The sequence below is a fragment of the Camelus ferus genome, chromosome 16, assembly GCF_009834535.1.
Source record: "Camelus ferus isolate YT-003-E chromosome 16, BCGSAC_Cfer_1.0, whole genome shotgun sequence".
NCBI lineage: Eukaryota > Metazoa > Chordata > Mammalia > Artiodactyla > Camelidae > Camelus > Camelus ferus.
Window position 1 is genome coordinate 13064367 of NC_045711.1, and position 27115 is coordinate 13091481.

General features: G+C 49.7%; 1 protein-coding gene across 4 annotated transcripts in view; it reads right to left on the minus strand.

The window, feature by feature from the left end:
• The window catches only part of PIK3R5 (phosphoinositide-3-kinase regulatory subunit 5), a 61760-nt gene extending 38353 nt beyond the window's left edge, over positions 1-23407 (minus strand). For 2 of the 4 annotated variants that reach the window (XM_032498780.1, XM_032498777.1), the window contains exon 1: positions 23260-23407. The gene's annotated coding sequence lies outside the window, so the exon portion shown is untranslated. The remainder of the gene's footprint in view (positions 1-23259) is intronic. The other 2 variants (XM_032498781.1, XM_032498779.1) reach the window with 1 other exon arrangement.
• Between the last annotated feature and the right edge of the window lie 3708 nt (positions 23408-27115).

Here is a 27115-nt window from a genome sequence, read left to right on the forward strand (position 1 = left end):
GCACTGTTTTTTGCAGAACTGTCCCAAAAAAGTGCATCTGATTGTCATTCCCTCCCTGCTGCCTAAAGCTTTCTAATGGTTTTGTTGCCTTAGGAGAAAGTTAACCCCCTAACCCTGCTGACAAGACCCCAAGAGGTCTGGGCCCTTCCTCCCTAGCCAGTATCATACCTCCACCTTCTGTCTCCATAAGAAACTTCTTCCTGCCTGTGCTCCCTCTGCCGGAAACACTTCCACTGTCACCCCTGCTTTTGATGTGGCTCCTAATATATATTCTTCTGTCTTCTGTTTACAAGGTCACTTCTTTGGGGTAACCACCCCCACCCTCTCTGCTTCCCCTTTGTCTGTGCTGTAACTGTTTCCTCGACTGGAATTTCAGCTCTGATGACAGCGGTCCATCCATCATGCACACGGTTGTAACCCCAACGCCTGGCGCAAGACCCAGCCGGAGTCTCCCTGGGCAGTTAGGTGAGTGAGCAAATGTGTTGCAACCCAAAAGCCCCACCTAAAGGTGTAGCCGTGATGCTGTGACCCTACGAGCAATAGGGGGTATTCCTCAGGTCTTGAGGGGAAATCACATCTCTTGTAACTTCCCAGTGAGTCAGTCCTGGGAGGGTGGTGCTGATCGCGTCATTCTGGCCACCCACGATGTGGTCAGGTTGCCTGGGAGACCTGCTTCCTCCCTATTTCCTCTGCCAGAGGCCAAAGAGAAAGATTCGGGTCAGAGCCCAAGCTTTCCAGGAGCTGCTCCTAAGGCCACAGAGTATGAATACAGGACAAATGACAGTACTGTTAACTTCTTTCTTTCTGTATATTGTTCCCTCCCCTGGCTCTGTCCCCCGACCCCGCTAATAAGGCAACCTTCTTGAGGAAGGTCTGAGCTCCTGGACAGCTCCTGGCACAATGGGCGGGGCTCAGAGCTGGATTTCACTTGCAGTAAGAAGATAAAGCAATGATTTTTTCCTTCTTTTTATAAACTTTAATTCTTAGAGCAGCTTTAGGTTTACAGAAAAATTGAACAGAAAGTACAGAGAGTTCCCATAGACTCCCTCTGCCCACCTCCCCCCTCCCGCCCAGGGTTTCCCCTATTATTAATATCTTCCATTAGTGTGGTGTATTTGTTACAACTGATGACCCTATTTTGGTATGATAGTATTAACTAAAGCGCACACTGAACATTAGGGTTCACTCTCTGGGTTTTACATTCTATGGGTTTTGCCAAACACACAATGTCTTGTATCCACCATTACAATTTCATACAGAATAGTTTCACTGCCCTCAAAATCCCCGATGCTCTATCCATTCACCCCTTCCCCTCTCTCCAACCCCTGGCAACCATTGATCTTTCTACTGTCTCTATAGTTTTGCCTTTTCCAGAGTGTCGCGCCGTTGGCATTATATATTATGTAGATTTTTCCGACTGGCTTCTTTTACACAGTAAAAGGCATTTGAGGTTCCTCCTTGTTTTTTCTATGGCTTCATACCTCATTTCTTTCTATGGCTAAATACTATTCCATTTTATAGCTGTACCCTGGTTTGTCTACACATTCACCCACTGAAGGAATTCTTGGTTGCTTCCAATGTTTGGCAATCGGGATAACGCTGTTATAAACACTCATGTGCAGGTTTTTGTGTGGACGTAAGTTTTCAACTCATTTGGGTAAAATATCTATAAGCATGATTGTTGGATTTCTTAGCATTCTAAGAAAATGACTGTTTTTCAAAGTAGCTGTGCCATTTTGCATTCCTACCAGAAATGAATCAGAGTTCCTGTTGTTCCACATCCTTGTCAACATCGGGTGCTGTCCAGTTTTTTTTTATTTTTTTTTTATTTTAGCCATTCTAATAGGTACACAGTGGTATCTCATTGTTGTTTTAACTTCCAATTTCCTAACAATATATGATGTTGAGCATCTTTTTATATACTTGTCATCTGTTTATCTTCTTTGGTGAGCAGTTCAGATCTTCTGCCTGCCTTTTAAGTGGGTTGTTTCTCATTGTTGAGTTTTAAGAATTCTTTATGTATTTTGGATAAAAGTCTTTTATCAGATAAACATTTTGCAAAACATTTTCTCCCCATCTGTGGCTTGTCTCTTCATTCTCTTACCAATGTCTTTTACAGAGTAGAAGTTTTTAATTTTAATGAAGTCTAAGACATCAAATTTATCTTGTGTGGATCATGATTTTGGTATTATATCTAAAAACTCATTGCCAAACCCAAGGTCATCTAGGTTTTCTTCTTTGTCATCTAGTTTTATATTTTGCATTTTGCCTTTAGGTGTATGATCCATTTTGAGTTAATTTTTTTGGAAAGGTTTAAGATATGTGTATAGATTCATTTTTTTTAATGTGGATGTCCAGTTGTTCCAGCACCATTTATTTAAAAACTATCCTTTCTCCATCAAATTGCTTTTATTCCTTTGTCAGAAATCAGTTGGTTATATTTGTGTGAGTCTACTTCTGGCCTTTCTATTCTGTTCCACTGATCTATTTTCTTACTGTTTCACCTGTATTACTCTATTTTGATTATTGTAGCTTTAGAGTTTAATAAGTCTTTTAGTCAGGGAGTTCAGTTTTTCTACTTTGTTCTTTTTCTTCAGTATTGTGTTGGCTATTCTGAGCCTTTTGCTTTTCCATATAAACTTTAGAATCAGTTTGTTGATACAAAGTAATTTGTTGGGATCTTAATTGGAATGGCATTAAATCTATACATCCAATTGGGAAGACCTGGCATATTAACAGTATTGAGTCTGCTTATCCATGAACATGGAATATCTTTCCATTTATTTAGATCCTCTTTTATTTCATTCTTTAGAGTTTTGTAGTTTTCCTCAAATAGATCTTGTGCAAATATTGTTAGATTTATACCTAAATAGTTCTCTTGTTTTTGGTGCTAATGTAAATAGTGTTTTATTTTTTATTTCAAATTCTAATAGCTCATTACTGGTACATAGGAAAACAATAGATTTATTTGAATAAATTCTGTATCCTGCAACCTTCCCATAATTGCTTATTAGTTCTAAGAGTTTGTCAATTCTTTGGGATTTTTTTCTACACAATCATGTCACCTTTGTTTAAAGACAGTTTTATTTCTTCCTTCCCAATCTGTGTAGCTTTTATTTCCTTTTGCTATATTATTGTATTAGCTGTGACTTCTAGTACAATGTTGAATAAGGAGGAATAACAAAGGACAACCTTACCTCATTCCTAATCTTGGGGAGAAAGCATCTAGTTTTTCACCATTAAGTACGATGTCAGCTGTAGGGTTTTTGTAGGTATTCTTCATCTAGTTGATGAAGTTCTCCCTTTATTCCTAGTATGCCAAGAGATCTTATGAATGGGCATTAGGTTTTGTCAAATACTTTTTCTGTATCTATTGATGATCACATGATTTTTCTTTAGCCTGAAGATGTAATGGATTACATTAACTGATTATCACATGTTGAACCAGCTGGCATACCAGGAATAAATCCCACTTAGTCAAAGTATATAATTTACATAACATAAAATTCATCATTTTAAAGGGCACACTTCAGTGGTTTTTAGCACATTCATGATTGGTACAACTATCAGCATGATCTAAATCCAGAACATTTCTAACACCTTAAAAAGAAACCTCATACGTATTAGCAATCACTCGCCATTCTCCCTCCCCCGTCATCATAACCCCTAACCTACTCTCTGTTTCTATGAATTTCCTTATTCTAGACATTTCATATAAGTGTAATCATATAATAGATGATCTTTGGCATCTGGCTTTTTTCACTTAGCACGTTTTCTAGGTGCATCTACGTTATTGCATGTAACAGTGCTTATTCCCTTTGTGACTGAATAATATTTCATTGTATGGATGTACCACAGTTATTTCTTAAATACTTAAATTTATGGACCAGGATTCATATCGGATACCTGAGGGCTACCTGCTCCCAGTCCAGAGCAAAGGAAAAAGATGAGAGTCACTATCCAGGTATACAGTTTTCCCTTCTGCATGAGGGACAGTAAGAAATGAACCCATCTTGGAGTTTCCTCTGTAATAAAAATGAATCCTGCTTGAGTCTTATGGGCTCGTATAAACCACTGCCATTGTCACTAGCTACTATCCACCATGGTTCCCACTGTCTGCCAGGCACCAGACCAGGCAGGAACTTGCACATGGAACAGTCCTTCAAGATAGACCCTCTTTACCTCCATCTACACATAAAGAAACTAAGCTCTGAGAGATAAAGCCAGTTTCCTAGGGTCCACAGCAAGGGTACCAACTCAGGTCTGCCTAATACCAAAGCTCTCTTTAGCTGTCAGGTAACACGTAAAATTTTTTTTTACCTAAGTGCTCCAGCATTGGAAGTCTTAACCTTGTTATACCCTAGATCCACTTGGCAATCTGGAGAAGTCTACAGACTCCCCTTCAGAACAAAGTTTTAAATGCACCAAATAAAATACATGGGACTTTAAAGGAAATGAATTACACTGAAATGTAATTATCAACTGTTTTTAGTAATCAGACTTGTGACATGGTAGTATCTGTTCTTCTCATGACACATTGAACAACAAACTCCAGCAGTGGGTCTAATCATTAGTATCCCTTTGAAGTGGTAAAAAACAAAAATGATGTTTCAGGTGCCACAACAACTGCAAAGTGATATGAAAACATCTGGATTTCTCCTGGTGGCCAAGTCACAGGTGCTACCAGTCTGACTCCGGTTTGTTGCCTACATTCATAATGGCAGGAAACACTAAATTTCAGTTAGAGGTGAGTGACAACAGAAATGTCACATCTTTCCCATCTAAGTTCACAGACCCCTGGGTGAGAGTCTCTGCTCCCCAGAAGCTGTGGGGCCAGGAGGAATGGGGGTGCAGGCGGGAGAGGAGAAAGTGCCCACCCCACCCCCTCCCAGAGCCTGCTGTTGTCTCTGGATGTTCAGGAGTCCCCGGGTGAGGAAGGGTCACCCTCCTGCCCACTCCCCTTCCCTAGCCCAGAATTCCTCAGATCCACCCCTTTTCTGGGAAGTTCCCTAAGCAGTGTTTCAGTTTCTCAGGCTGGTTCCCATCTTAGTCTCTGACTTACTATTCTTCTCTCTCGCTGGACAGTTTAATGCCTTTTTCAAACAACACCCCTGGGAGGTGTTGTAGAGGTTTGGGGAGTTTCTGATCTCTCATATCAAACTTCTCAGATGACTTCAGAAGGGCAGCCCCTAGCTATGGTTCCCCCGGGAGAGGGGGAGGCCCCCGCTGAAGGCATGGTGCACAGGTGCTGAGTGAGAACCCAGGGCAAAGCCCAGCCAGGGTGGGGGGCTCCCTGTGCGGAGAGCCCCTGGCCTTGCCTCGTGGGGCTGCCTGCGGAGCGGAGAACGGTGGTGAAGCCATATAGCTTCTCAAGACCTCAGTTTCTTCATCCATAAAATGGGAGTCAGGCCTCTCCATAGTGGTGCATTATGGGGTGAGGGACAGAAAGCAAGAAGGCTCGAGTACACCCCCAAACCAACCACCAGACATGCTCAAAGCTCACCCCTGACAAGATGAGCCCCAGGAAGAAACTCACCATGGGATACCAAGAAACAGCAGGGCTTTCTGGTGCTTTACTCAAGGCTCAATGCACAAAATGACCACAGCGCCTGCCCCTGCATTTCTGAGACACAGCCAGGGAGGGGATGCTTTGGGGCAGAGCTGGAGTTGGACCCAGAAGTTCTCCCCCTTCTAGTCTGACCCAGGAGGGACGAAGGACTTCCCATTCCAGCTGCATCGCCCCGGTTTGTTAGCAGCAGGACAGCTGCCCCAGCCGCTGCAGGTCCCGGTGGGCAGAGACCTCCCTGCTTCCTGTGCAACCACCGTGAAAAAGGTGGAGGAATAGGTAGGAGGAGAAGAGCAGGTGCAGGGAAGCCAGACACTCCCTCCCCAGAAACATGTCCCTGAAGTTACATACATCACCAAGACGCGGCACCTGTGTCCGTGGTTCCCTAGACCTGCCCCCTCCCCGCAGCAGTGATGGGGTGGAGGGAGGCCGCAGAAGGCAAAGGGAGAGAGACAGAGGATGCGTGGGATGTGGAGGAATGTTAAGGAGGAGGCTTGAAGGACTAAGTAGAGGAGAAATACCCTTAAGATGTCCTGAGACTGAGACAGTTGAAAGCAGCGCAAAAACAAAAACAAAAAAGGCAAAATGTACACCAGCGGCCCCAATGTTTCCTGTTTTTCTAACAAATCACCAATGATTTCCAAGAAAAGCAAGCTGCACCACGCTCGGCCCTGGGCACAGCCGCAGAATTTGCACATCTGGCCTGTGCTTCGAGAGCGGTACCCGGGCACAGGATGTGGCAGAGCCGCCCGAAAGGTCTGCAGCTCGAGGACGCTGAGGCGGGCAGGGAGCTCTCCAGGGGGCCTGCCTGGAAGACAGGGAAGCCCTGCTTAGAGGGCACTGTCGGAGGATGCCTGTGGATGGGCTGCCCCGTGCCCTTCTGAAGTGTGGAGAATTTCCGATCAGGCGGGGCTGGGGCTCCAGGGAGCGAGTGGCTCTCGGAGGGTGGGGCCCCCGGCCGCCACCCCTGCCCCACCCAGTCTCAGCTTCGCACCCTCTTGCTGCAGAGGGTCCTGGGCTCTTTTGAAAGCCCCTGGAGGGATGGGCAGACCCCAGAACTGAGGCAGAAGATCAGTCTCCTCCACCCAGCTCACCTCGGCCATCTGCTCTCTCACGGCCTCCCCAGGTACCACATCTTGCCCCTTCCTGCCCGAACCTCGGCCAGGAATACAAGAGGCAGGTCCTAGACGCAGGCTCTGAGCAGGTATTGTGGATGGAAGAAGGGAGACAGAAGTACCCCAGCCTCCATCTGCCTTTAGCCTCATTCCTACTTGGCTGCTACCCCAGTGGGCAGACTGTGTCCTCAGGTCGACACCATGCCTACACATATATTTTGCTGAACCATTTGAAAATAAGTTGCAAGTTGTGGACCTCATGACACATCAATTCTGAATAATAGATTGAATCACATTAAAAACAAGCAGCAAGTTCATATGGTTCAAGCTAATATTTTAGCATGCATCCCTTAGGGACAAGGACATTTCTTGACCTGAGACCATTATCACACCGAGCAAAAGACTGACATTTACACAACATTGTCTGCCATGCCCAGGAGTGGGAATACTCTCAGAGCACCTGCTCTGTGCCTGAGTACCCACTGTCCCCATGCCTCGGGGATCTCACCCATTCGGGGGCCAAGCGGTGGGAGGAGGAGGGCCACTGGTCCCAGTGACAATCTTACCCTGGGAGTTTATGCTGGAAGGGGTACCAAGCAGACACCCAAAAATCCACCACAGGCCACTGATGACACAAAATGAAAAATTCCTCCCCGGAGAAATAGAAGGCACATCGGGAGGTTGTATTTTTCCAAAGACGGTCACAGCATCTCCCGTCCCATGGCCAGCTCTGCACTGAGGCCTTGCCACTTCCCCATCAAGGGGTGGGATCTGACTCCTCCCCTCAAACCTGGGTGGGCTTGTGACTGCTTCAACTGAGAGATGACAGTGGAGGTGATGCTGTGTGGCTTCCCACGCTGTGCTATTAAGGTGCTGCAGCCACTGCCTCATTTGCTAGAAGACTTGCACTCAGAGCTCTGAGTCATTGCCTAAGAAATCTGACTACGTGTCTGGAGGTTGCCATGATGTGAAGAAGCCCAAGCCACGTGGGGAGGCCAGTTGCAGGCACTCTGGTTTGCAGTTCCTGTCCACAGCTGTTCCAGTGTTCCCCGCTGAGGCCTCAGACGTCACTGAACACAGACAGGCCGCCCCCGTGCTGCCCTGCCCCAATTCCCAGCCGACGGGATCCATAAGCGTACTAAAACAGTAAGTCTTGTAACACTACATTCTGGGGTAGTCAGTTACACAGCAATGGTGTCTGGAACATACACATCCGGTGTAGGCCCCACACCCTGAGAGAGAGCAGGCTACATGGCCAGAAGCCACTGGACCATGTGTTCAGGACAGCTAGAAAGAAAGCTACTCACAGGGGGCGGGGTTATAGCCCAGTGGTAGAGCGCATGCTCAGTATGCACAAGGTCCTGGGTTCAAGCCCCAGTACCCTCATGTAAAAAAAAGAAATGAAAGGAAAAAAAGAAAGCGGCTCAGAGACGGGTGCCATCCACCAGGCGGCAACTAAGATAATCACAGCAATTCAGAGGTGAAAGGGCCCTTAGCGGTGTCCAACCTAAATGCATTTACTCAAATAAAAACTTCTCTTACTGAGTGCATGTGACCACAAGATACTTTGCTGGATGCTGTGGTAGACACACTGGCCTTCATTTCAGACACTGAGCTTCGCTGATTTGCTGGTGCCAACATGGAGGTTGCCACATACTGCGGACTAAAACGATCACAGCAACACAAGGCATACTCCTGCCTCAGGACCTTGACACCTGCTGCTCCCTCTGCCTGGAGTGCTCTTCTCCCAGACGTCTGCTTGGCTCACTCCCTCACTCTTTCCAGTCTTTATCTTATGCTCTTAAGGAGGACTTCTGGCAAACCCCACCTCTGGCGCCTCCTGTTTTATTTTTCCACCTCCCTTACCGCCAACTGGCAGACTATTCACGTTACTTATTATTTATCGTGCTTGCTGTCTGTCTCTCTCCTCCAGCCCCATTAGAATGTCACTCCACAAGGGCCTGAAAAAGTGCCTGGCACATATTTGCTGGAAGAACGAATGAATAATGAATGAATGAGCTAATCATAAAGAGGTCTCAAGGAAGCAAACAGAAGAGAGGTGCACGTGGGCTCACACACCTGGCCTGGCTGGGATGCAGATGCCGCTTCTCTCACATGAACCACAGAGCTGAGCCGCAGCGAGGCTAGGGATGGCCTGGGAAGCAGCTAGAAGTCTCCTTAGGTCACAGGCAGACCACCTGAGAAAGCCTCGCTCCTCTCATCATCTCATCTCTTGGAAGGTCAAGGAGGCAATGAGGAAAACGACCATCCTACCTTGTGTCTTTAATTCTGACCAAGGATAACGCGAGGTTTGTAAAATAGGAGTGAGAGGAAAACAAGGGGGCAACGACCACATCATCTTGAAGTTTGGACTAATCGTGGAACACAATGGGAGCCATGGTCAGACCCACGTCTTAGACATTAAGGAAGCAGACTTTTAAGAAGCCAGGAATCAGAGAGGATGGCTTAGCATGGACAGAAAACTCAGAAAATGAAATTCCAGGGGCAAGTCACAGAGTTTCATGAAAGGGGAAAGAGGGGAAATGTCAAAGCGCCAGTGTGACTTTCTGGGGTGTCCGTAAGAGAGGGAAGCGAGGTCCTCAAGTAAGAATGAACACAAAAGAGCAAGAGTGAGCATGTCCCAAAGACAGGCTTAAGAAAAACACCAAAGACATCAAAAAGGGCCTGTAGAGTTATTTTAAGAGCCTAAACCTGGAGAGATTAGGCTCACCAATCAGGACAGAGGGGTGATAATTACAGGTGCTCGAGAGAAAGAAGAACTGCTCCACGGCTATTTCCGCCATCTTTTTTCTCAAGGAGAATGGTTATCCCACTGGAAAGATGGTCAACAGCAAACGTGTATTGTGGCTCCATTATTTGAGGGATTTAATAGGCACTGGGGGTCCAGAAATCTCAAGGACCTCACGGTCAGAGGGGAAGATGGGTTCCTGAAGGTCACCAGGCAATATGGTAGAACCAACAAAAACAAAAAAGACAGATAACCGGATAGAAAAATGGGCAAAAGACTTGACTAGACCCTTCCCTAGAGAGGATCTCCAAGTGGCCAACATACAGGACAAGAAGCTCAATTCCATCAGTCATACGGGAAATGCAAATTCAAACCACAATATGAGACCACTAGACACCCCACCCCGAGAGTGGCTAAAACGAAAAAGATGGAAAACACTGTTTGTGAGGACGTGAAGCACCAGAACCTTCACGGCTACAGGTCGGAGTGTGAACTGGTCCAGCAACTTTCCAAGGGGGAAACCATTTAGCACTACCCACCACAGCACAACCCGCGCCTGCCCCACAACATGGCAGCTCCACTCCCAGGCACATACTCAGAGGACGTGCACCAGAAAGCTCAGAGCAGCACCATTCAAAGGAGCCTCCAGTGAGATACTACCCACAGGGGGGGGGGGGGCGTCTCTGCGGAGGTTGACCAGGGACTGGCGCGATGGAGGAGGGGCAAGGTGAATTAGCAAAGCTCCTCTAAGAGGGCCCCCCCCAGATGAGTCTACAGGAGGGAGAAGCTGCCCCGGGGTTCGGGCACAGCGAGTGGGAAAACGGACAGAGGCAAGAGGCGTGAGACAGCATGGGTCCTGCAGCGAAGGACCAGGCGTTCGGCCTTCCTGGAGGGCAAATTACGACACGGGCGGGCTGAGAGCTGCAGCCAAGTGCTTAGCAATTTACTCCAGGGCCACGTGGAGCTACGGCCCAATTTTCAATGGGTGAATGTACACTGGCCTTGGAATTCAGATGAGCACACTGGTTAAGTGTGGGGGTGGGGGTGCTGGGGAGGAGGAGGGTCCAATGCAGGGGGCTCTGAAGTCAAACAGCGAGCATGCTGCTTCAAACGAGTGGAGGATTGCAGATGAGTATAAATACATCTCAGAGTCATACAGAAACTTGAGGTTGTGAAAGGGAACTGGTACTGATCATCTCTGAAGGACCAGAGAAAATGAAAAATGTACAAGAGAAAGACAGAGAGTGAGACAGAGAGAGACAGGGACAGACACTAGACAAGGCTGTCCCAATTCTGGGGAACTCAAACCAAGCAGAACCCTGGAAACTACAGTCCCTGACAATGTTTTCTACCTGCCCTTATCGGGGACCACCAGGGGCTAGGATGGATTCACTAACTAAACAGGTAATACAAGAAACTGCACAACAGCACATCTGAATTTTAGCCAGGGCTGCTGCAGGCTCACGACAGTGTGAAAAATGCGAGCAGAATGATGACAGATAAAAGGATTCACCACTGGCCGAACCACCTTGAATTCACCTTGGCTCACCCAACAGAACCAAGGGTCTTCATCTGTGGGGTCATTTCTCCTAAAATACCAAAGAACTCTGCTTCCGGTCCTTTAGACCACACCATTGTAAAAATTGCAGTGAAGTATAAATAACATAAAATCGACCACTTAAACCTTTTAAAACGTACAGCTCAATGGCATTAAGCACATTCACGTTGTTGTGTGACCATCACCATCATCACCTCCAGAACTTTTTCATCTCCCCAAACTGATTCCATACCCATTAAACACTAATTTCCCCCTTCACTCTTCCCCCAGCCCCTGTAACCACTATTCTGCTTTTGGTCTCTATGAGTTTGACTACTCTAGGGACCTTACAGAAGTGGAATCATAACATATCTGTCCTTTTGTGACGGGCTTATTTCCCTTAGCATCATGTCTTTGAAGTTCATTCCTACCGTAGCATCTACCAGAATTTCATGCCTTTTTGAGGCTAAATACTATCCCTTTGTATGTAGAGGGCACATTTTGTTTACCCACTCATCTGCAGAGAGACATTAGTGTTGATTCTACCTTTTGGTATCTCATGTCATTAAAATTTTTTTTTTTCCTTTTTGGGGAGGGAGGTAATTAGGTTTATTTATTTATTTTATTTTAAAAAATTTTAAATGGCAGTATTGGGGATTGAACCTAGGACTTCGTGCATGCTAAGCACACACTCTACCACTGAGCTATGCCCTCCCCACTAGCATGACGTTTTTATTAGCGGTTTTCAGTTGGGCTTAGAAGGTAGGCTACTGCACAAGGGGAAGGATAAAGAACTTTTATTTGACAGTGAAGATTCAGAAAGATCTCAAACTAGTAAAGCTCAAATGTGGATGAGACTCACAAATGTCTTTTCATACCCATTTGCCTTTCTTCTGTAATAATATAATTTTTAGAAAATTTAGATTACATTTCCCACATTCTCTTATGGCTCAGTGGTCATCTGACTACATTCTGGCCAATGGACTATAAGTAGACAATGATAAGTGAGATTTCCAAATCATGCTTTTAAAAGGAATGAGCATGCCTTCTTCTTCCTCATTCCTCCTCTTGCTAGCTGGAATGCAGATGTGATGGCAGTTGCTAGAGCAGCCATTGCACACCATGAGATGAAAGCTACAGGTTGAGGAAGACGAAGCAACAAGACAGAAGGAACACAGGTTCCTGACCTACAAAGTTGTCATGTAAAGCCTGGACCACTTATGCTCAAACTGTTACTTGGAGTAGAAATAAAGCTCTATCGTTTAAGCCACTACCATTTTGGATCTCTCTGAAATAACAAACAAACCAATAATAACTAATATTTCAGTCAACACTGAGTTATCTAAGAAGCAAAATTATGTTTTTCTTTGTCCATGACTGTGCCATTTAGATACAGGTGGCGGGATTTTCCCCAAATCTGTAGTCTGTGCTTCACGGTCTGACCTTAGAGACCACATGGTATACCTAAAATTCCCTTGTAAAGGGACACATCATAGAAGCTGAAGTCACCCTCCAAAGAAGCAGCAAACATTTTCTCCATGGTGTGCCCACCTCTGTGTAGTCCACCCTCAGGGAGCAGCAGCAGGGACTGGGTTATTTTAAGGTCAGACATTCTTCGGAGCCAACTGGGTTAACTGGCTAGCAGTGAAGCAATTCAAGGTGAGAGGGTACTGTTTTGGTAAATGAATTTGTTTATGGTTGATAAGAAGGCACCCTGAGAATAAAGTATGAGTATTATAAAACTTTTCCTCCTTAAACAAGATCAAATGTTTAGGGAAAAATTATGTCCCTGAAACACAACTACAGAGATAACTCAAAGATCAATGATTTCCGGGGAGGAGGGGAGGGCTGAATAGACAGAGCACAGAGGAATTTCAGGCACGGACAATACTCTGTATAATCTTATAATGACAGATATATGTCATTATATATTTCTAAAATCCATAGGATGTAAAATACCAAGAATGAACCCTAAGGTACACTATGGACTTTGGGTGATTATGATGTGCTGATGTAGGTTCGCCCTTTGTTGAAAAAAAAAAAAAGGTGCCATTCTGGTGAGTGATGTTAACAGTGGGAGAGGCTGCACGTGTGTGGGGCAGGGGGTGTTTGGGAAATCTCTGTACCTTCCTCTCAATTTTGGTGTAACCCTAAAATTGCTCTAAAAAATGAAGTCTTTATAAAAAAAAATATAATAATGTTCCCACCTCCATTTACTGAGCAGGTCTCAGGAGTAACGCAGTCAATGAGAAGTAATCCATCTTTGAAAAAGCTGGATGGGTTGGGGGAGGAAAGGAAACGGGACTCTCTGAGAGGACCGAGCTCTGGACCCGACCATGGCGCCAACATTCCCTCTACAGGAGCCTTGACGGGAACCCAGGAGAGTTGATGCTTGGCCCCAAGAAGGAGCATCATCAGCCACTACATCCATCTCAGAGAGAATGTTGGACTATGATGGCACCTGGGCTAGGGGTGGGAGAATTGGAAGTGGCACCTCCTTCTGTATCCACTGCATCCCCTCCTTGGTCCAGTATTGAGAGCTTGCTTCTGTCAATTCCCACCCGTCCCCACCATCTTGTTTTTCTAGCTGACTCCAATGCCTTCTAGAACAACCTCCTCTCCCAACCCCCAAACAGCTCGCAAGCCTTGGACCTGAGCTCCTTAGCCTCGCTTGCTCAGAAATGTGTTTTTTTGATGCACACGAGGCTAGTCCTTGCTCAGAGCGACCTCTCACCTCCTTCCTCAACCCCACCCCACAAGCCAACCTCTGCCACTTTCAAGTAGGAGGTTTTATCATCACAGTCTTAAGTGGCCATGCCCTTGTTTTTACCCTCCTTTGCACTTTACCGTAACCCTCTCTACACAAATCAATATTATCGCACCATGACCCTCGGGCTAATGTGTTACTGGCACAGGAATCTCTTGCACCTCTGGCCTGTGGCTGGGCAGCTCAAGTTTTGCATCCTTTCTCTAATGGGTTCAGAGAAGGAACTCAGCACAGGAAACAACATCAGGGTGTCAGAAGTCATGTGATGAGGTGAGCCCCTCATCTCTGGATCACTCACTCACTGGAGAGAGAACATGGAGTATGCCCTTGTGCCAAGACAGCCCAAGGCACGTTCCCAGTCCTTGTATTGAAGCCCAGAGACAGCCAGGGGCCCTGGACACCAGCCTGTGTCCTTGCGGGTGCAGTGGCGGTGGTTCCAGGCTGGTGGGTGGGCCACTGGCAGCCTCTCGGCCCATTTCTCAGGCAGGCACGGAGAGGGATGTCACTCTCCGTCCTGGATGAACTCAGAAGCAGAATAGGAGGTTCTCTCTCCTGGGGACGTCTTTCCGCTACTCTCTCCATCCCCCAGAAAGCCTTCTTTCCTCTCCAAAGCATAACTCCCCTTAGAAAAAGAAAGAAAAGGGAAAAAAAGAACCTCATCTCTGCTCGCCCTGCTTGGGAGTGACAGAAGGGAGTCCCTTTTTGCTCTAAAGAGTCCCACGTTAGACTAGCGGGGCCACGTTTGTGCACAAGGCTTGAGAAGCTGTAAAGGGCAATAAGCAAATTAGTGATAACTATCAGGTATCCTTCATTTTCTCCCAATTTAAAAATTTGAGTTCTACATCTCCCTTGGCTTCCTTGGGTCAGCACAGTCAGGCAACCCCTGGCATGTCTGAAGAAGCCCCAGAAATCCTCCAAGCGTTTCTGGGCCCCGCTCACCCTGAACACACAGCTCCTGATTGCCCCACAGCCCGTCGCCGGGTAGGCGGGACAGGAAGCCCCTCTGCCTGGTAAACACCGTGTTGCAAACACACTTCCCCAGGCTCCTGTGAAGGCGGGGTCATCAGCCTGGGAGTGGCTTGTTAGTGGGCAGTTCCCCAGGGCTTCCCTAGCTCTCAGACTCGGAGAGCTGCTGCCTTAAATCTGAGGAAACTGGAGGCTGGGATGTGGATTCCCAAGGACCAGGGTCCCAGCAGCTGGAGTTTGCCAGCGGCTCCGGGGTTTGAAACAGCTTAGAGCAGGACGTTGGCCCTGTCCTGCCCGTACTGGAGGACAAAGGTGCATGTTTCTGCCCCTTCGGATGCCCACAGAATCCAGTGAGGTGTCTGGACGGTGCCTCCCTGGAGGATGACCAAACCCCATGAAGATCTCAGATGGGGGTGTCGCCCAGCCCGCCAGGTCATCAGCCACCGAGGCTGAGCCCAGGTCTCCTCTGTGCGGCCACACAGAGAATCGTGCGTTCACCAAACGTGACTGCACACCCCGGGGCGCCGGCCCTGCGATGGGGAGTCGGCTCTAAACAAGATGGTTGTGAAGTTCTCCTCATCAGGAAGGGGATGGGAGAGGCAAGAACACACGTTAGGTCTCGGGGGAACTGAGTCAGGCAGTCTGGCTGGAGGAGAGGGTGAGGACTCGAAGACTCCAAGAGTGGGACTCGACCTTGAAACCTGAGACCTGGGACTTAGGCTTTCCCGAGGAGGCAGGAGGCACCAATAGCTGGGTGACGGAGGGGTTTTCATTAGAAGAATCTCCTGGGGAAGCAAGGAAGAGACGGGCCTGGAAGGCCCATGATCAGGCACATGGTGACGAAAGCTGAACTGGGTGGCAAGGGGGACAATGGGGAAGTGAGAGGAGCAAGAACCCTGGGGGAGAGGCAGCACCATCAAAGCGGGCTGGACACAGAGAACAGGAAGCTGGAGGGAAGACTTCGAGATGACTGCGATGTCTCAAGGCCAAGGAGTTGGGTTTCACTGGAGACCCCAGAATGGGGAAGTCTGTAGAAGGAGCCAACTTTGTCAATGAAGAGTTCGGCTCTGGACCTGTGTTGAAGTCGAAATGGGGAAAATGACCAGCATAGGCTTGGAGACGAGGGTTTAGGGGAGGGCGGTCCACACACCCAGGGCAGGCAAGAAGAGGGACCTGCAGAGGAAAGCCAGGGGGCGGACGTGGTAAGGGAAGAGGCTCGCTGTAGGAGTGCTGGGCATCAAATGCTACAGAAACTTCAAAGAGAGATGCCGATTGGGAGGTGGCCGTGGGAATCTGTCATTACAGAGCCACCAATGACCTCAGAGGAAGCCATCCAGCCCTCTGTCCAATAGAAGCCTGGGCAGAGGGAGGCCATTGGGACCGGAAGGACTTTAGTCTCTGGGCACCCTGAGGGAAAGGGTAGGTCCCCTCTCTGCTCAGCCCATCAGAGCAGCCCCTGCAAGTCCACTCTCCGAGAGCAGACTTTGAAAACTCACAGGATGTCAGAATAACAGAGTCCATTTGATCCAGGAGGGAACGGGCTCAGAGAGATGAGGAGGTAAGCGGGGCACAGCTCGGACTAGAGACCTCATCTATTCCCACACTGCAGTCTGAACGTCACACCACGGCCCCCTGTGTTCTCTTAAGCACCATAACAAGCCAAAGGAGAGCTCTGAGCTTTGGGTTTTCTCAAAATGAAACTCCCAAGATGTCAATACAGAAGTGAATGCAAAATGCAAAGGTCTATGAAATGTTGGCTCAAAAACCCCAAGAACAAGAGGCCATTAATTCCCAGCTCAACCCTGGAGGTTGGGCGGGTTGGTCCCGAGAGCGTATCTGGGACAGCCCCCAAGGAAGCTGATTCCGAAGCAGTCCCTTTCACCAGGTGTTGGAAGGAGCCAAGAACAAGAGACGATCCCCCGCCCAAAAGCCCCTTCTCTAGCATGGAATGCGGCCCAGCATCCCAGTGTCCAGGTGCGGCTCAGGGATGGCTGTGGTTTCCTCCTGCCTTGGGGGAATGGGCTGTGAAGTCAGCCTGTGGGATTTGCAAGGGAACTGCCCAGCTTTGGGATTTGTTTATTCAAGGCGACTGAATTTCTTAAATTCAAATTATGTTCTCCGAACAACCAACATTCATACAGCCAGTGAGACACAGCCACTGCGATTTGGAGAACTAGAGACTCGGAAATGGAGTGATCCCAGTCTCCATTCTCATGGCTTTTCTTTCTACATCTGACATACATTTTCCCTGAATGCTTCTCCCAATGGGGAACTCACTACTGCAAGGCCACACCCATTCCATCGTGAGTCTGTTCGGAATTTCTCTGAGCTCTTCCCTGTGCTGAGCTGAGGTCTGTTTCCTTACAATCTCCCTTTATGGGTCCCTTTCCCTTCGTGGACAACGACCTCCACAGGGTAGGCCTTCACCTTTTCCAAAGGATGCTGCCCTTCAAACATCTGAAGATGGGTATTACTTCTCCCTTGCGTCCTCCCCTTAGAGGACAACACCTCTCCTTCCGGAGTGATTTGTATTATGCCATCGCTATCTGGGTTCCCGTTCTCTGGGTGTAAGGTGGTTTATCCGCGTCCCCAATAAATGCGCCCGGGGGTTGAATCACACTCCAGATGGCGGGCAGCAGCTCAGAGGGGGAAGGGCCTTCCCTCAGCCGAAGGGCGGAGAACATCAGGACTTATGGGAATGAGTGGCTGACTGGTTTGAGGCCAAGAATCCAAGATGACTCTCAGGTCCCAGCTTGGGAGCACTGAGGTGATCGGTGTACACCTGCGAGGTGTGCAGAAGAGAGAAGGGGAGAGGAAGGCCTGGGGAGTGGGGAACCAAGCATCCGGCAGTGGAAGACCTAAAGACCAGAGCCGTTCTCCCACTTCCGAGGAACAGATCGTTCCCTGCACTACAAGCTGTCCCAGGGTGCAGGAGGAGCTGAAATGCCTCCAAAATCACGTTGCAAAGCCAGCACATCCCAACCTATCTCCGGCAGTACAGAAAAGCAAAATACAGGCTGGGCTTACTTGGGAGTATAGACGCAAAAATCCAAAGAGAATGGTAGCAGATCAAACCAAGCACTATACTGCAAGAACAAAACCTCTCGACCAAGCAGAGTTTATTCCAGACGTGCAAGGAAGGCTCAAGGGAAGGAAGTTAATGAGCTAACATGCCACGCAAATCTAGCTCAAGGTGAAAGAGTACAAGTTTCCCAGTGGATGCTTCAAGCTGTAATTGACAAACGTCACTTCCAGTCATGCCTAACACACCCTTAGAAATGAGGAATCAAAGAAAACTTCTTTCACACGTGGTACTTGACTTCAAGGCATCGGCTCTAAAGAGCTGTGACCACATCAGAGAAACAAAGCCTCAGGCTCATGCCAGGCCCTGAGAGCCGGGAGGCGGGGAGAGTACCTGCGGCCCGAACACCAGCAGCAGCTGCCTCTCTGCTGCCCGGACCGATTCTGTCTGTGCGAAGAGCTACAAATGTGCCCTTTCTCTGAGTCTCATTCGCAGCCTTCAGTCTAGTCCCCTGGCTAGGGGGCAGAACAGAGGGCTTCTTTGAAGGCCAAAGTAATGCTCTTTAATCACCTTGGAAATGGGTTGAATTCAAGACTTGATTACAATCCCAGAAAGTGTGCGCATGGCGATGGCTGGGTGAGTGGTCAGGGAGCTCGGCCCCCCGGCCTGGCGCCCCCAGATCTCACCAGCGAGCCACTGGTGGCCCCCTCTGCAGTCTGCAGGGGTCCAGTACCTATCATCACCCCCAGCTTGTCTCTGACAACAGCTGGCTCCTGCGTGGAGCTGTGCTGGGGGTTAGCCAAAGATATCGGTGTAGACAAAGTCCTGTTTTCCAGAACAGAGGTTATTAACCAGGTTCCTTGATGGACTGCAGAGGTCTGAGAAAGACCCCGAAGTTTTATGCAAAACTTAGAAAGAGTGTGTGTGTGCATGCATGCGTGAGCTTTTTGGGGGGGTGGGGGAAGATGGAGATGATCTATCACTTTATCAGTTTTTCAAAGTGGCCCATTATCAAGAAAGAGTTTGAAACTCTCCCATAAGAGCTGTAGGTGTAGATGTGATCTAACCCAGAAGATGCACCGGGAGGTAGGTGGCCTCAGCCAGGCTGTGTGGAAGTGGCTGTGGGCAGAATTGCCTGACAAGAGCAAAACCACCAAGCCATTCAGGAACAAATACTCAGACCCCAAACCCAGAGATACGTCTGCAGAGACCTCACGGTTCTGGGAAGAAAACTTGGGATGAAGAAGAAGGTTGTGGGTGCTGCCCGGGTGACTTCGTAGAGGATACAGAAAATCAGGGTGGCTTCACCCGGCAAGAACAGCAGCTCCCAAGGACATAATGAAGGCCCAGCAGACAGTGTGGTGGTTTTCTGTGGACGGAGTGTCCCTTCGCCCTTGACAACCAGCGTGAAAACACAAATGCAGGGGACTCCTGCGAGGAGCCCCAGCCGCGGCAACGGAACATGCTCTCTGGTGATGATCAGTGCAAAGCAAAGGGGAGGCACCCCAACACTGATGGTCTTGATGTAGTAAGGCTGGACCTTGGAGTATGGTGGGGGCAAGGAAGAAGGAGATGAGGGGCAGGGGATGAGTGCCTGGTCTATGCCAAAGTCTTCTCAGCTGGTTCTCACAGGAGAGGAGGCCCCCACACTCCACAGGGTTTCTGAAAAGAACACCTGAGAGGGTGCACCCAAGAGCGCTTAGCACCTGTCTGCTCAGTGTTTTATTTGTGTTGCTACATTCTTCAATTTTATATCTCTCAAGTCTCAACTCCAATGTGACTTCTTTAGGGAAGCCTCTCCTTAACCCCCAAACCATTTCAGGCTCCCTTTCATACTCTCACAGGACCCCACAGTTTCCACGACCGTAATTAAACAATATGTGCCTAGTGTCTTGCCCACTAGACTAATTTCCACAAGGGCGGGAACATGATCTGTCTTGCTCAGGATCCTCAGAGTCCAGCACATGCCTGGCACATGTACGGAGGTGCTGAGCCAAAGAACTGAATGCTGGGGGTCAGGAAAGGGCCATGGAAAGTGCCTAATGCACGCTTCCAGGGAAACGGGGAAACTGACACCCAGAGATGCACATGGACTCACCCAGGGTCCCAGGGCTGGGAGTGGCCCCCTGACTCCACGGGAGGCAGAAGCTGTCACACCCCAGCCCTGCCCCTCCACAAGGAAACCACACAGACTCATTTGCCTAGGTCAACAACAACAGTGGCGGGACTCTGGAGGACATGAAAATGAAAAGTGCACCACTCCCTCCTGACCCCACCCTCCTGCCCCTGACACCACCCTGCACTCAGCAGCCTCCACTGCGGGTGTGCATGGATTTCTTGCCTATGAGATCCTGGGAAGTTTCAAGGTCACAGCTGAACAGGTGCACTGAGCATGAGGTGGCTCTGCTCACCGGTCAGACCTTACAGGCCAGAGTGGTGGTGCTCTGGTAGGACCTGAAAGGCGTGGTAAGGACAGAAGGACAGGGTGGCCAGTACTGAGGGGCTTGGGAGAGATGTAAAGACTTCAGAGATGATACGGTTGCAGCTGGGCATCCAAGGATGAATTCACAGTCCCTGGGCAGGTAGAGGAAGGGAAGGGCATTGCGGGGAGAAGGAACAGCATGTGCAAAGGCACAGAGGTTTGCCCGAGCTTTAGGAGCAGAAGCAGGCGGGGTGGCCTGGGACTGGGGGACGAGGTCTTGCTAGCCATGCTGAGGAGTATGGACCTTCTCCAGAGGGCAATGGAAGCTCTGAAGGGTTTGCAGCTGGAAAGTGACTTGCTCAGATTCGTTGTCTTACATCACCTTGGTGGCAGGAGAGAGGCTGCGCTGGGAGCTGGGGAAGGCTGGAAGCTGGAGGCAGGAGGCAGGCATCTCCCACTGAGGCCAACTCTAAAGTTCAAAACCTAGTACTCCCTCTGGCAGATCCAGGAGACTCAGGAAGGACCCTGCGTCTGCTCTGTGCCACCAGTCACCTACTTCTTCCTACTCATCAGCCCCCACCCTCCTGTCCAGTGCACCTTGCTACAGCTATATCTCACTTATCTGGAAGCCACGTAGCTGATAACCTCAACTATCCAGAACCTCCCAGCCACTAGCCTAGAAGCAAACGGGAAAGACCTAAGGACGGCCACAGTGCAGGCCCCCAACGTCAAGCCCCACAAGCCATGCGCTCCACACCCACAGATACAGGCAGGCTGCTACCCAGGCTGGGTCCTCTCTGGTCAACAGCAGAGGCCAGAGTCAGCCAAGCTCCGGCGCTCCGAGCAGTGTCGTCTCGGCCCTCGGTTTCCCCTTACGTGAAACGTGGATCACAGCTGTAGCAACCTCAGCGTGTGGCTGCGAAGATGAAAGGAGATGAAGTGCTTAGCCCGCTGCCCAACACCATGAAATGACAGCTAACGGGGAAAAGGACAGAAAGAAAGATGGAAGAGATTTTGTCCTGAGCAGACTCAAGGTACCAAGCAGCAGGCAGAATCATTTGATAGTTTCAAGAAATTGTTGAATCATACACCATGTGCCATATTTATAGTGGCAAGCAACACATTTGACAAAGACTTCCTTTAAAACTGGATACAATGAAAAATTCCGGTGTTCAGAAGGTAAAGCTACTGGAAAAAGCGATGTGTGCAAATTCACTAACGAGAATGACATAATTCTGTGTACATCTAAAGCATCCCCCACGTTTGTAAAACATCCATTCTGTAGAACAGAATTGAATAAGATGCCATGAACTGTAAGATGCACCATCATTTTGTGCACCACTGAGAAAGAAATATCACTGCCTATTACAACAGTGAGATGCAACTTGATTTCAGAGTTGTTAAAATGTGAAAATACATATATCTTCAAGGAATGCCCTGATATGTAACATATGTTTGGTATGGGTGTCTTCCCTTTGGGCAGAAGTCAGATGTAGTCTTTCCTACCACATGCCCCTCTCTTCTGCATCTATGCTAGAGGTTCAAAAATCAAACTTAATACCCCTTGAACTGCTGGTGATCACTCTATCCTGTCCCTCTGGAAGCTTCCTCTCTTAAGAACCTGATCCAGGCTTCCAGCCCCCAAACAGCTGAGCCAAACAAGTCTTCTGCTTCACAGAGGTCCCACCAGGCTGGCCAGCTCAGCCCCTTAAGGTGAGCTTCTCCGAAGGAAGACCAAGTCAGCACATGACTTGAAGGCACGTCTGAATCCAAGCTGGGGCCTCCAGCTCTGGGCTGCCCAGGCCAAAAGGCAACTGGGGATCTCTCTCCCGCTGCTCAGCCAGAAGGCCCATGATCAACGACCAACCTGGGACTGCGGAGCAGCCTCCAACGGACACCCTCCTCTGCAGCCTCCACTGTGGAGTCTCTCCATCACTACCCCTCCAGGGACCCCTAAACAGCTTCCACTCGATTCTTCCCGAATTGCTCTCCTCACACTTTTCTCATTTGATTTTCCCTCTGGGGTCGCTTTTAGGGCCCATTTAACAGATAGGGAAGCAGGCTGGGAGAGGGAAGAAGATACTGATGGTCACCCAGCTGGGCCCGGCTGGGACTCAGGCCTCCCTCCTCATCACGCGGGTTCCCAAGCAACAGCTCCAGTGTCATCCCTTAAGGAGCTTATTCAATTTTTTAAAAAATGCAGATTCCAGGCCCCACCCCTGGAAAGCTGTGCTGTAAGGGGGTACCTGGAGAATGTGGGTTTTAAGAAGCTCTGGGAACCAGTGCCTTGCTGGGTGGCCCCAGGCCAGGAGGAAGGAAGGTGTGGATGAGAAGATAGATCCAGGGAGGGAGGAAGGGGAGGGGATCCAGGCGAGACCTTGGAGGCAGACCTGGCCTACTTCTGGCCTTCATTTCAACTAAACCCACCTCTCCTCTCTGCAAGAGGCTTGTAACTCACTTGATACCACATCCTGCTGCTTTCATCTCGTCTTCCTTTTCCTTCTGAACAATCTCCTTCCTCCTACTGACCTGAACTTCTTACTTATTTACCCCAGGCCTGGGATGGGCCAGCACGCAGGCGCAGGCGCACACACATGCACACACGCAGAGACACCCCGGGTGTAAACACGGATCCTCTGACAGCACTGAGCGTGCGGTTCTCTAGAAGGGCAGCCACTGTCTGGGGGCCCACGCTCGCTAGAGGTCCTGATGGCTAAACCGCTCCCCCCCCCCCCCCCCGCCACGCCAAAACTCACTGAGGGAGCTCCTGGGCCGCAGAGCAGACCCCTCGACTCCACAACACAGGGCGGCCTTGAAAGAGGCAGCAGGAGGCTGCGGCCACACTCGGACCGCACAGAGGCTTCCAGCAGTGGCCACGTAAATAACTATGGAAGGCCCCCCGACGCCCTTCTGTCTCTGGGATTATTGGGAATGCGTGTGTGTGGACCACGTCCCCCGGCAGTGGACCCTACCACGCAGCTGGAAGACAGCAGGATGTCCAGCCCACCCCGCTGCAGCGGCTCCTCTCAGAGCTCCCGGACGGTCCCCGGCCAGCTCCGGCTCTGCCTCTAGCCCCTACGCCTGCCCTCCGTGCCCCCGCACCCCGGCCACACACCTGCAGTCCCCGCCGGGCGCCGAGCCCCTCTCCAGCGGCGACTCCCTGAGACTCCGGGTACGGTCGGGACCGCAGCGCGGGAGCTGGAGCCGCGCACCCAGCGTACCAGCATCTATCCCGGCTCGGCTCCGACGGCGGGCTGGGGGCGGGGCCACGCCGGGGCGGAGCCTGCTCGGAGCGGGGCCGGGGCGGGGCTGGCCGTCCAGCCGGCCTCTCGCGCCACCTGGTGGCGGGGCGGCGTTCGCGAGGCGCCAGCCTGCCCCACGCATCCTCCGAGTCTGGCCCGAGCCGGCAGCGCGTCTGAGAAGCAACCCCCAGCTCTGAACCTGTCCGCCTCGGAGGGAACAAGCCCCGGCCCGGGGTGGCCACGGCCGGAGGGACGCCAGCACGGAGCACCAGCGACCCCCCAGGAGCAAGGTGAGGCTCGGCCCGGGGAGCGGAAGCGCGGCTTTGAGCGGGCGGGTTGGGTGGGCGGAGCAGGCGAGGGGCTGGGGTGGGGGCTTCGGGGAAGGAGGAGAAAGGGGAAGCTCCGACTAGCTGCTTCCTTCTCTCACTGCGACCCAGCGCCCCACTTCCTCCTCCTACTTCTATTTTCTTTGGGTGCTCTTAACCTTTAAGATGCCTGCAGCCCTGCTGTGCAGACGGGCGCCGGGACCCTCACCCTTCGGCGGAAACCTTCCTAGAAATACCGGCCAATCCAGGCTTTCGGCCCTGCTGCTCCAGCCTCTGGCCTGACTTCCCACCTGGCGTCACCAGCGGCTGTGGCTCAGCCTCTCCTCAGCTCCCCAGGGCGGGGCGGGGGCGTGTCCAGAGTCGAGGCCCTCTGCTCGCCGCCGCCTCTCCCCGCACGGGCCACGCGGCCGACGCCGCTTCACCCAGAGCTGGGCGAAGTCTTCCTGGCGTCCCGGAAGGCGCAGCATTTCCCTGTGCCTCCGTTTCCTCACTACGAAGTGGAAACAAGAAGGTTGGCTGCCGTGCGGGCGGCGCTTGCAACGAAAGAACAGCGGTTTACTTCAGAGTTAACAGGGTAAAGCTGGCATTCCCACCTCCACTCTCGAATGGGACTCTGTGTCACAGTATCTGTTAGAGGCCTTTAAAGTCGGCCGCAAGGTCGGCCGTTATTGTTGGTTGAAAGCCACAGCCCTACCTGAGGCTTTGAGAGACATGAACCCCAATGAGTTTTCTTTTCCTGACTCGCCAGATACCAAGAAAAAAGCAACTTCCCCAAAGGCGTAAAAACAGAAAGTACCCTTGGGTGAACACGGAGGACTGGTTCCAGCCTATAGTTAGAGATGGGAGGCGCTCAGAACCGTCTAGTACTATTACTCCTCGTCTGCCACCCGGACCCCCGCACCCACAGTTTTACAGATAAGGAGCCAGAGCCACAAAGCCTGTGAGAAGGCCTGCCCACAGTCATATAACTTGAGAAGGGTGGGCAAGGACTCTGGTCTCCCCATTCCTTAACTTTCCACCACAAAAAGGAGAAAGAGGGCAGATGAAGACAGCCCAGAAGTGGCCAGGGAGGGAGGAAGGGGTAGAACCGCCCTGGAACTGAGTAGCAGGAATGACAGAGTGTGTGCCGGAGTGGCGTGGTGGATTCTAAGAGCACTTTGAAAGCTAAAGAACGTGCTGGAGACGTTATGGCATCCTTGACTTCTAACATGCCCTTGGTGTTCCTAAAACTGAAGACGGAGGAAAGCTGAAACAGAGTTGCCCATTAAGAATTCACTACCAGGAAGCTGGGCACCCCGTGAAGCCCACTCGGCCCCATCTCGCATCCTCTCAGAGGTGGGCATTCTCTTTCTCCACCAGCAGGTGTGACCCAGATGTTGAGCTTTCGTGGTATCCCCCCACCCTCCCACTCAGCTCCATCTGTGTCTCCCTGTCCCAAGAGGGCAGGTCACTAACCAACAGATCTGATCAGCACCTGACTCCTGTTGGCCAGAGCTTAGAACTACAGCTTCCCAGGCGCATTCTTCCCCCTTTTCTACTTCCAACCTCCCCAAAGCAGCTGGTAGGAATCAAGATGCCTGTCACTCTTGTGGCACCTGATTATGTACCACTTTATATAGCTCTGTTGTTGCTTCGATTAAAAATATATGTTTGTATCCTCTCCCCTCCTTTCATTGCCTGATGGTTACAAAGAGGAGCCTACCCCTGTCTCCATTTCCTCATCTGACATTTATTCCTCAGAGCTCTGAAAAAGTCACCAAGGAAACTCCAAATGACACATCCAGTCATCTCATTTTCTTAACCTCACTGCAACATTTGATGCTACCCTTCCTTGAAAATTCCCCCCTTGTCTTCTCCTCCACCTCTGAGCAACTTTTCTTTTCTGGCTTCCTTTTCTTCTTTCTGAAACATTATAATACAGGAGGTTTCCTATAAGGCTGCTTCTGTTCTTATGGGCAATTTCATCCATCCCTGTCGGACCGACCCCTTCCAAATCCCTGGCCCAGACTTCTCTCTTGAGCTCTGAATCTAGAATTCCAAGTGCTTACTGAATATTATCTGGATAATCCAAAGGCACCTTCATCACTCCCTGTCCTGAAGTGAATTCCTCATCTTCTCCCAAACTCCTTCGCTTGCCTTCTCTCTCTCAGTTTTACTGTCTACCAAGATTCAACACTAGAAACCTCACTGTACAAGTAACATATCTGGAACATGTAAAGAACTCTTACAACTCAAGAATAAAAAAAGACAGTCTAATTTTAAAATGAGCAAAAGACTTGAACACACACTTCACAAAAGAAGAAGACATATGAATGGCCAATAAGTACATGAAAAGGTGCCCAGCTTCGTAAGTCATTGGGGAAATGCAAATTAAAGCCAGGAGTTAACACTTTACAGCAATTAGAATAGCTAAAATTAAGACCGATGACATCAAACGTTGGGAAGGAGGCTCCATCCCCTGATAGTTACATGGACGACTTCTATCTAGCTTGAAAGGACAAAATTGTACTATACTTGAAAAAAAAAATACTGCAGTAAAGAGTGGAGTGAGAGAGTAGAGGATTTGGAAATATCTGCAGGCATCTGCTGTTTGTGCAAAAAGACATCCAGGAAGGATGAACAACACATGAATCTGGTTGGTTACCACAGAGGGTGGGTGGGAATAGGGTAGAAAGAATGGGGAAACAGGGATGGGGATAGAGAGGGTGTGAGAAAAGCAGTTCTCCGAGTGCTTTTTGTATAGTTCGGACTTTCAGAAGGATAATAATGTTTCACGTGTCCCTGCCCCTCTCCCACATCATCCACAGGCCCACATGGTGTGTTAAACAGGTAGGAATATTCTTCGTCCACTGAGAAGTACACACACTCCCATCGCTTCTGAAGCACCTCTGCCTCTTGGCTTCTTTCTTTTCCCACACTTGCTAGAGACATGATTACAAAACATACTTCCCTTTCACCTAATTCCATAAGAAAAACAGCTGCACAAATACAAAAACTGGCAACTGACCCCTGACCTCGATGTCTGAGAACAGTAGAGTATGGAGACAAGAGGGTGTGGAAAGGATGCAAATGAGGAGACCTCTAAAGCCCGCCCCCCACCCCTCAGAGGGTGCCGCTTCAGCTCACTGTGACCTTGTGGGAATGCAGGACTGATGTGGTCAGCTTTTATAATTTGTAAGGAGAAGCCAAAAATTAGAACTCTTAATCCGAAATCTCCTGATTTTTAAACACTGGAAACTAATTCAAAACAGTATTTTAAATCCCCTTGCAGACCAAACGAGACATGACCTTCTGACTTTCAGTTTGTGACATCTGTTCTATATTATACAGGTGGGAGCTGCACCAGGGAGACCAGAGTTATTCCTGTTAATGTGAGCTAATTTGTTCCCACTGGCTCAGGAGA